Genomic DNA, 9,541 nt, shown 5'->3' with positions numbered 1-9,541 from the left:
GATCAATACAATTCTAGCATGAATAATAAACATTTATCATGAATAAGGAAATACAAAATAACAACTTTATTATTTCCTCTAGGGCATATTTTCTTCATGTGGCGCATCCGAATTTATGCAGATGGGAAATATTTGGTAGGTTTCCACATACTAATTGCAGAGGGCCGGGAAGTGCTGTGATATGCAGTTGGTCGCAATTGGATTAAATCAGCAGTGTGTAAAATTGCGTGACCCCAACAAGAAGTTGGTAAATTGCAATTCATTAGTAAGTTCGTGCAATGAGCTTAATCTATCTATCTATCTATCTATACCTCTCTCTCTCTCTCTCTCTATATATATATATATATATATATATATATATATATATATATACCTATACTAATTAGGCACTTCCTAGAAATTCCTGAGTTAATCAGAAATTAGGAGCCGTTAATCTGATGGGACCGAATTATTACGGTGTAGATTTAATCATAGAATTCTCGGTTGAAATTTTGTGGAAAAAAATCACTACAAGGCCTAAATCGTTTATCTGTTGTACAAAACTAGCACAAGGCCCGTGCGTTGCAACGGGGCATATAAATTTTAGTGGTTTGACATTATGTTATAGCACAAAAGACCATGCGTTACAGCGAATACAAAATAAATAAGCGTGTGGTTACAAACCTGAAAATTACTTTACCAATCAAACAACTTCTATTATTTGGTGGTTCAAATGAATGGTGTCAAATACACATCAACATTGTCAACTAATAGAATTTGCAAATAATGCCAGCTCAGTAGTCATGTGGCATGTTCCCAATTGCAACAGAGAAGATTCTATTTTAGCTTGTTACACGAAATTTACATTTTTTTTCTAGAAGAAATATTGCCTATAAATAAATTAAATAATAATGATAAACTTTAGCACAATGCAATGGTTCATATTTTTTAATTTAAGATGAAGAACATGAAAGAGAAAATGATGACCATACTAAGGCTACAGGAAAGGCATACAAAGCATATCATACAGTTATTATATAACACCACGCCTTTAGACATTTCCAAATATACAAAACATAAGGTACTGAATTCTTTTACATAGACTGATATGACTCAAAAATACAATGGTCAATGAGAGAAAAAAAAGGCACCGGATTTTCTTTTGTACATCAATGCCAACTAAAAATAATAAGAATTGTAATTAAAGAAAAGCGACCAAAAAAACTGTTAAGAGCATTTGTCTTGCACTCTGACTCAATGTTTTTCTGGCACATTTCCTCATGAACAAATTTGCTTTACTAACCCTCCTATAAAACTTTCAGTTGGATGTCGGTGCCACCGAACTACCCGCTCAATTATAGGCTCAACTCCAACCAGCTCCATTCTAGGAATAGATGGATTTGTAGTTTTTGACTCCTACTTCAAAAAAGTTTGTTGGGCCTCTACTTTGAGTGAGAACCATACAGTCATACTGCAAACACATAAAAAGTAACGTTTGAAGTAATGCAGAATAATATTCTCAAGTTTAATATGCACAGGAAAATGAAAATATCATTATAACAAACAAGGAAAAAGGTTTATAAGTTCTATATTGATGCTCACAATGTCTCTATCCAGCTCAGAAAGTCATTTTACTTTTGAGAGCATCATCGATTTAATCTTTATTTTCTCAAGTGGATAACAATTCATCATTGTCACCAACTACACAATAGGAAATGTGAATAAAAAGACTGCAGTAAGAATTAAGGGAGAAGTCCAGGGAAGTTTAACCCCCACTCTCAAATGAGGGATCCATGTGCTTACTTTGCTTTCCATGTAGCTTCAAAATAATGTATTACGTGTTGTAGATCTTTACTCGTTCTCACTGCCATTCTACTGGAAATTCCACAAGGAAAATATATGCCTTCTTCTTTCATAGTAGTGAACGCTGAACCTGGACCATCAAAGAGAAGATAATTTCTCATCAAATTGCCCAGCACTGTAATGAGAAGAGAAGCATCCATGAAGTAATAAACAAACCGAATCTGAATGTACCTCATCAAATGAAGGTGGCAGAAGTGTGGCGACCTAGCATAGATGTTTCACAGCCTCAAGGCTTGCAGAATCAGAGAAGTCAGAAGCCTGCTATGTATAATATGTAGGCATGTATTCTTACTTCATGAGTCTCTTATCTACTTTCCAGTAGGCAAATTTTTGTAAGCAGACTTATCTTACTTGAGAATCCTCGCTTCTTTCCAGATTTCTTGAGAAAAGTTTATGGTCATTGGTCATCATAACATCTACATTTTAGCGCTGGGTAATGAAAACAAAACATGGTAAATTTACCTGAATATGTCCCACAAATATTTGTACGATGGATGTTAGTTTAACTCGAACCAATTGCACTAATAAAATAGAACACTTAGAAAGAAGGTAAAATCAGCCTCAGCAACAACGACTTTCACTAAGTAGAAGGACATTCCCTTCCCCAGCAACCCCACACCAAGACCTCGAAGCGAGCTTCTGCTAAAAATCATAAAATGAAATGTGGCTTTACAGAAGATAATGATTTTCCATCAATGTTAGAATATCAGAACTTATCCAGTTCAAAGAACGGAAAGGTAAAGAAGGTGGACCTGTGGGAAAGATCAAGCCTTCCTCGGCAGTGCAGAAATAGTCGCAGTACACGCTCCCGCAGTGCACTGCCTAACGCAAAGTTCTTTATTGCTTTCTCGGATATAGAGAATAACTAAATATTTCATATTTTTATATTAGGTTTTTTAAACATTTTTTCCACTCTCTAAGTCTCCACTAATTAGACTGAAATAGAGTCTAGTAAATTAATAGCCGATTGATATTTTTTGAGGTTTGGCGGCCATCTCTTTTTCTGTTCAGCTAGTACTATAACAAAATTCTGTAGATACCTTGGCAACAGTAGCGGAATCCTTAACACAAACCAGTAACCCAAGTACATGGTAGCTAAGAATATATAGGCGCTAACTTGGAGCAAGAGAACTCCTTTAGGTATTACCATTATTATTGTCAAGCACATCTACCAGAATCTTTTTTTAAGGGAGAAACATGACAGTAGCCAATTTATTTAGTTCTCATCAGTAAATAAAAACAGGTACTAAAATAGTTATCCAGGAAGGGTAGCTTCCTAGTTGTAATCATACCTAATTGTAGAACTTCGGGTACGATTTAGTGTGAAGGACGCACCTTCTGACCTCCTGACCTCCAGCCAGAACAATCAAATTGATCAACATATTGGATTGGCCTGCTTGGGACGTAGCTAGTAAGTCTAGCTATCTTGATTGGGACGTAGCTAGTAAGCCTCATGAAATCAATCCAGTGGCCTGCTTGGACGTAGCTAGTAAATCAATCTAGCCGAAAACGTCCCAAGCACCAGGAGGAATCTGCTACTTAGTAATAAAATCGATCAGCAAAGATGGTATATGTTCAGATCTTGGAGAAGTATGGACAAATAGTTTACAGATAATCAATTTGTAGATTTCCTAGCTTATGCAGAAATACAATACATCATCTATCCAGGACCGGGAAGCAACACTAAATTATGGCATGATATCATTCACTTCTTTTTGTTGCCAATGAATACTAAATTGACCACTTGCTACTAACAAAACTGAGATTACCAGAAGCAGGTCCACCTGATCTCACGGCGCTCGTTCTGCCGCCACCACGAAGGCAAGATTGATCCACCGCCTACAGGAATCCAAGGGAGAGGAGAGAAAGAGAGAATCGGTCGATGGATTCCGATCCGCCGTCCCGAACTCTACTTCCGCGCTCGCCCAACCTCGAGCGAGGTGGGTGCGTCGAGCGGGGCGGCTGCGAGCGCGACCGGCGGCACGCTGCGGCGGCGAGGGCGGGCAAAGCGCGACGGCGGCGGGCGGCGCGGGGCGGGGCAGGAGGTGGCGGCTGCGCGGGTGGGCGGCGAGCGGCAGCGGAGGACAAGGCGGGGTGGGGCTAGAGGTCGAGATGGGATCGAGGAGGCAGGCCGTGCAGTGGTTGGGCTATTTTTTTCCTTTCTCTCTCCAAACCGATTCGGGCTGACTTATGTTGACGATTGCGGGTTGATTACTTAAAACTTTAGGGGCTTTTCTGCAAAATTGCTGACGACGTACGACCAGCGGAGGTTGGACGAAACGTAAGTGGGGAGAGGGAACCTTACGTTTTTTTAGGTAGTAGAGAAATAGAGTCCACCTATGACACGATTGTACAACCAATCCATCGTGTCTTCATCCTCTAATTAAAACGATCTATATCTCTTTGGTAAAAAAAATCTCCATCTACTCCTGTACTCCAGGTGTCTCCTTTCGTGAAAACAAAAGGAAGAAAGAAAAACTATCTAATCGTCCTCTAATTAGAACAATCTCTAACGTTGGATCAATGGCCTGCTCCCAGTAGATTACTCCTTCACGTACGCGTCCCTTCCTCACTTCAACCAGCCCGTGTCCTTGCAGCAGCCGCCTTCCTCATCTTTCATGGTGCATCACCTCCATCGTGCCTTCACTTGATCCCGTGGTAACCATTGTTTGCCTCACTTCCTCATCTCCTAGCAATTGTTGCTTTTCCGCAGTCCATTGTACCATTACTCAACGATTCAATATGAGTGCCATCTTTTCCTCTCGCTCAATCTCCCGGTGGTTAGCGATGTTGCAGGCACATGTACCAGCTTCGCCGCCTTCTAAAAAGCGTAGCACCCTCTGCACCCGTAATCGTGGCTATCACCATCGAGGACGGCAGGGACGGTAGAGCCGTGATGTGTCGAGGCCAGTCTATGTGCGGCGCCACCGCCTCAGGGAGCGGCTATAGACCTGCCGCCTCAAGCGAAACTCATGGTTGTGACGCCAATGGCAGATAGCGCCCGGTGGAGGAGCTCTAGAAGAAGGCAACACACCGGAGCCAACATGGGTTTTCTTCGTCAAGGGAGCCGAAAACATCAGTGTGATCTGAAGCTATGAGATGGTTGTTCATGCGCCATGACAACAACTAGACTCCTAGGAGGGTGAAATCGACCCAACGGCACTCCTTCAAGGACAACACTAAGGTATACAATGTTGCCCTTTCCTTTTCAAATATTCTCTGTTTGAGGTAAAAAGCCGTAATGGTAATTGCAAGAAGATAATTTCTTATGGTGTTATTTATTCTCTTTACCATGCTGTGGAGATTTATAACTGAAAAGGGATAAAATGATATATCAAATCTTACAAGATGTCCTTAGAGCTAATGTTAAATTAATCAATACCAAATACTATGCATTGGAAATACACACTGAAGAAACAATAGTTGATGGCCTATAGATCCCAGTATCCTGCCACTGTTGTAGTATCAATTAGCAATGTTTCTGTTTAATTATTTATTTCGTTGTATTATTCTGTGTCCACGCACACTATGCCCAATTAAGAAAAGATCATGAGGAGACTGGAGATGCAAAATTAGAGAAGATTGGTGTTAATGATACCTCATGCAGGTGGTTTGGATGTTGGTTTTCGATATCCATCGTGATCAAAAAATCATTCAGAGATGTAAGGATTTGAATGGAAAAAGGATTCACATCGCTGTTGTTCATACCTACACTGAGAAATGACGTTGCATGCTGGAATGCCCTATAAATAGGCACGCCGCCCATTATATGTGTTGTGCAACTTATCCAGTCAGGTGGTTCATCAACTTTCAAAGGAAGCTTCTTTAACCTGGTGTAGGCAATGATGTTAATGAAATAAGCGAAATGCATTTGGGCAGTGGATCCCCAATAGAGAATCTGCTCAATTTTGTACCAGCCATCCGTCTAGCTGCTGCTTTCTCGGCTCTGTCACCTGACCAGGAGATACAGATGAAAACCATGAACATCCTGTGGGTGCCTTATGAGATACGTTGCAACCACCTGCAGCTAGAACTTTTTTGTTAGATGCTATATGCAAATTCATATGGCTATTTATGATTCTTATAGACTGTAACACTGCAAGTGTGCATTAGTTGACAGAGAGAACATACTGTTGTTGCGTGCAACTTCTGAACAATATTAGCATGCAATGTGCCAGAATCAGGACGTGAAGAAAATATATCGGGTGAAGGGCTATGAATCGATATTATTGAGTGATATGTGGGGAATGATACAGTGACAAGAATGGTGTCGACATGTCTTAAGTAAGAAGTGATCTATATCACCTACTCTTTTTGTTAATATTGTAGCTAAATGTATATATTAGAATTTCGTTCATGTTGATACTTACATGTAGGATATTTCTGAAACGGTACTATCCTTGACTTACATATTCGGATTCATGCATATTATGCAAGACCACATGTCTGGACGTTGATTGATTAATAATTAGTTTCCTACGTATGGATATGTCATGATATATGTGACCTAACCAGACAACAACAGCGTGGTCTCAACTTTCAGCCCGGATACTTCCACTGATGGATACAACTACAAAACTTTATATGTGTATTTCCCATACAAGGGTTTGCTAGACCAATCGAGATAGCTCTTGGATCTTCTTGATGTTACCATTCCATTCTCTTAACTTTCTGTACATTCACGGTGAATGGAAGCAATAGGAGTTTGAGAGTAGCGAAACTTCACTTCATAACCTCCTTTTAGGTAAAATTATATCTTCTCATATAGCTATATTTTTTTACATCAGATGTATTTTGTTATACAGTACATCGATCAACACAAACGATGTTCTGAGATTCAGCTTTCCATTATTTCTTTAGGCCATACAGCAAAAATTAATACCAAGTATCTTGCTGCAGTCCTACAATCCACCAGACTTTGGTTCAATTATTAGTACTTTTTGTATCCCAACAACGGTAGTGAAGTCGTACTGATTTAGGCATAGTTAAAATGAGCCTTGGCACAAATGTTGCTGATAGCTTAGTATTTCTGTGTGGTAAACTTTCTATATAGTCTTACAAGCAAGCACCACTGTGCCATGGCATGATAGTTTTTCTGGATGGTACACTCAATATATAGTATTACAAGCAACAACCACCGGGTATGACATTTCCGTTCTCAATAGACACATAATTACCTTCGTTTCTTCAATGATTTAGCTTTTCAAATGACTTTGAGAACGGAGATGTAAGATTATATGCCTATAATCTTACTTTTTCACATTTAGATTGTATTTGCAACAGTGGGATACTCTTTGTACAAACATCTTTCCTCTGATATTGTGCTTTATGAGGAAGAATCCTGGATTAAATTTAGTGGAGTAGTATATTATATACGCGTGCGCGCGCGCACACACACACTATTTCTTCATACATTCATGTGATATGAAACATTAAATAAAAATACATTTGGATATTTATATTCCTCAATATAATACAATGTTTACTAATGAGTTCGCGCTCCAAATTTTCATATCACAAATCACTACTTTGATTGGAAGGAACGCTTCCTTCTTTTATCGCACTAAGGAATACATAACACCTCGATCTGATATGTTGTAAAAATATGAAAGAGAAGCAGCTTAATTATACCTAAAATACGAAATTTTGCCTAAGTCTCTCATGTAACCTGAATGAACGTTATTACGAAAATTCCTCATAAATATAGCTATAGACTGGATGTTGTCATCTTGACTGTAATGACCAGTGATATAGCTTCTGAAATGTACAACCGTGGGTATAATCAGACATATGCCCTTTTAAATGTCATCCGCCGATTATTTCGCAAGAAAAAAAGATGTTATCTGATTCATCTTGAGACACCATGATTTATTTCTTCAGCACCTATCTGGTTGTGTTTTTAAATGGACATATATTCGAGGTTGTTGCGTAATAATATGCAGTCTTCATAATTGGTAGGTGGAGAAGATTCATTTTATTTTTGAGGAATCAAAGGGAAGGAGAGCATCTCCACTTGAATTGTACATGCAAAGAAATTCATAAGTCACATTATTTCAATTGAATGGTGAGATCACGTGCACAATCCGGTGCTTGGTATAACTGATTTTGAATTAAGCCACAACAGTTGGTATAAATTTATTGGACCAGATCGCTTAAACTAATATTTGCATACAGATCAAAAGACCCGTCCAAAGTAACTTTCTAATCCATAAACATAATCTAATTAGAAACTTACTAAAAGTATTTATCTCTATTTGCCATATGGATTTCCATGAAAATTTATGAGTAAATTATTTACATGTAAAGCGTCTAGCCAGTATTTTTTTAAATGACATAGATAAATCAATTAACACAAACATCTTTATCCTTTGGCACCCATGGAAAACTATTGTATTTGTTGCTGATAATAATTTCCAAAAGCATATACTCAGGTGATAGTTATTGGTAATAGTTGTATTATGTATGTGTTCTTTGACATTAAACTAGCCCGTGCAACGCACAGGTCAACGACTAGTTCTCTTAATTAGAGATTCAGCTAATCCATTTTGAGTGTGGACATATGGGACAGAGTGCTGAACTTCAATATCTAATACCATGCAATAATCATTGAAAGCATGTGAAGAGAATTCAGCAGCGTTTGATACGTCTTCAACGCATCTACTTTTTCTCACGCTTTTCCTGTTGTTTTGGACTCTAATTTGCATGATTTGAATGAAACTAACCCCGGACTGACGCTGTTTTCAGCAGAACTACCATGGTGTTGTTTTTGTGCAGAAATAAAAATTCTCGGAATGGAACGAAACTTTGCGAGGAATTTTTATATAACATATAAGAATTTCTGGAGCCAAGACCTACCGGAGAGGGGCCCCTGGGTGGGCACAACTCACCAGGGCACGCCCCCCTCTCCTAGCGTGCCCAGGTGGGTTGTCCCCACCTGGTGGCCCAGCAGACCCTGAAACTGACGATATAAAATCCTATTTTTTCAGAAAAAAATCAGGGAGAAAGAATTACCGCGTTCCACAAGACGGAGCCGCCGCCACCTCCTGTTCTTCATCGGGAGGCCAGATCTAGAGTTCGTTCGGGGCTCCGGAGAGGGGGATCTTCGTTGTTCGTCATCACCAACCCTTCTCCATCGCCAATTCCATGATGCTCCCTACCGGGAGCGAGTAATTACTTCGTAGGCTCGCTGGTCGGTGAGGAGGTCGATGAGATTCATCATGTAATCGAGTTAGTTTTGTTAGGGCCTGATCCCTAGTATCCGCTATGTTCTTAAATTGATGTTGCTATGACTTTGCTATGCTTAATGCTTGTCACTTTGGGCTCGAGTGCCATGATTTCAGATCTGACCCGTTTATGTTATCATCATTATATTCATGTTCTAGATCCGATCTTGCAAGTTATAGTCACCTACTACGTGTTATGATCCGGCAACCCCGGAGTGACAACAACCGGGCCCACTCCCAGTGATGACCGTAGTTTGAGGAGTTCATGTATTCACTATGTGTTAATGCTTTGTTCCGGTTCTCTATTAAAAGGAGGCCTTAATATCCCTTAGTTTCCAATATGGACCCCGCTGCCATGGGAGGGTAGGACAAAAGATGTCATGCAAGTTCTTTCCATAAGCACGTATGACTATTTACGGAATACATGCCTACATTATATCGATGAACTGGAGCTAGTGTCGTATCGCCCAAGGTTA

General features: G+C 39.6%; 1 long non-coding RNA gene across 5 annotated transcripts; it reads right to left on the bottom strand.

The window, feature by feature from the left end:
- Positions 1-1,009: 1,009 nt before the first annotated feature.
- On the bottom strand, positions 1,010-3,797 carry LOC120968893 (uncharacterized). 5 transcript variants are annotated; one of them, XR_006667033.2, is made up of 5 exons: positions 3,612-3,797; positions 3,135-3,377; positions 2,014-2,271; positions 1,818-1,912; positions 1,010-1,450 (listed from the first exon to the last, which is right to left on the bottom strand). It is a non-coding gene; the product is annotated as an uncharacterized lncRNA (long non-coding RNA). The 5 variants fall into 5 exon arrangements; XR_005763208.3 differs by having other exon boundaries at positions 1,783-1,912; positions 3,135-3,374; XR_006667010.2 differs by having other exon boundaries at positions 3,135-3,374.
- Positions 3,798-9,541: the final 5,744 nt, after the last annotated feature.

The sequence above is a fragment of the Aegilops tauschii genome, chromosome 1 (genome assembly GCF_002575655.3).
Source record: "Aegilops tauschii subsp. strangulata cultivar AL8/78 chromosome 1, Aet v6.0, whole genome shotgun sequence".
Taxonomy (NCBI): domain Eukaryota; kingdom Viridiplantae; phylum Streptophyta; class Magnoliopsida; order Poales; family Poaceae; genus Aegilops; species Aegilops tauschii.
Note: the sequence above shows the minus strand (reverse complement) of the source record. Positions and strands in the feature narration are given on the sequence as shown.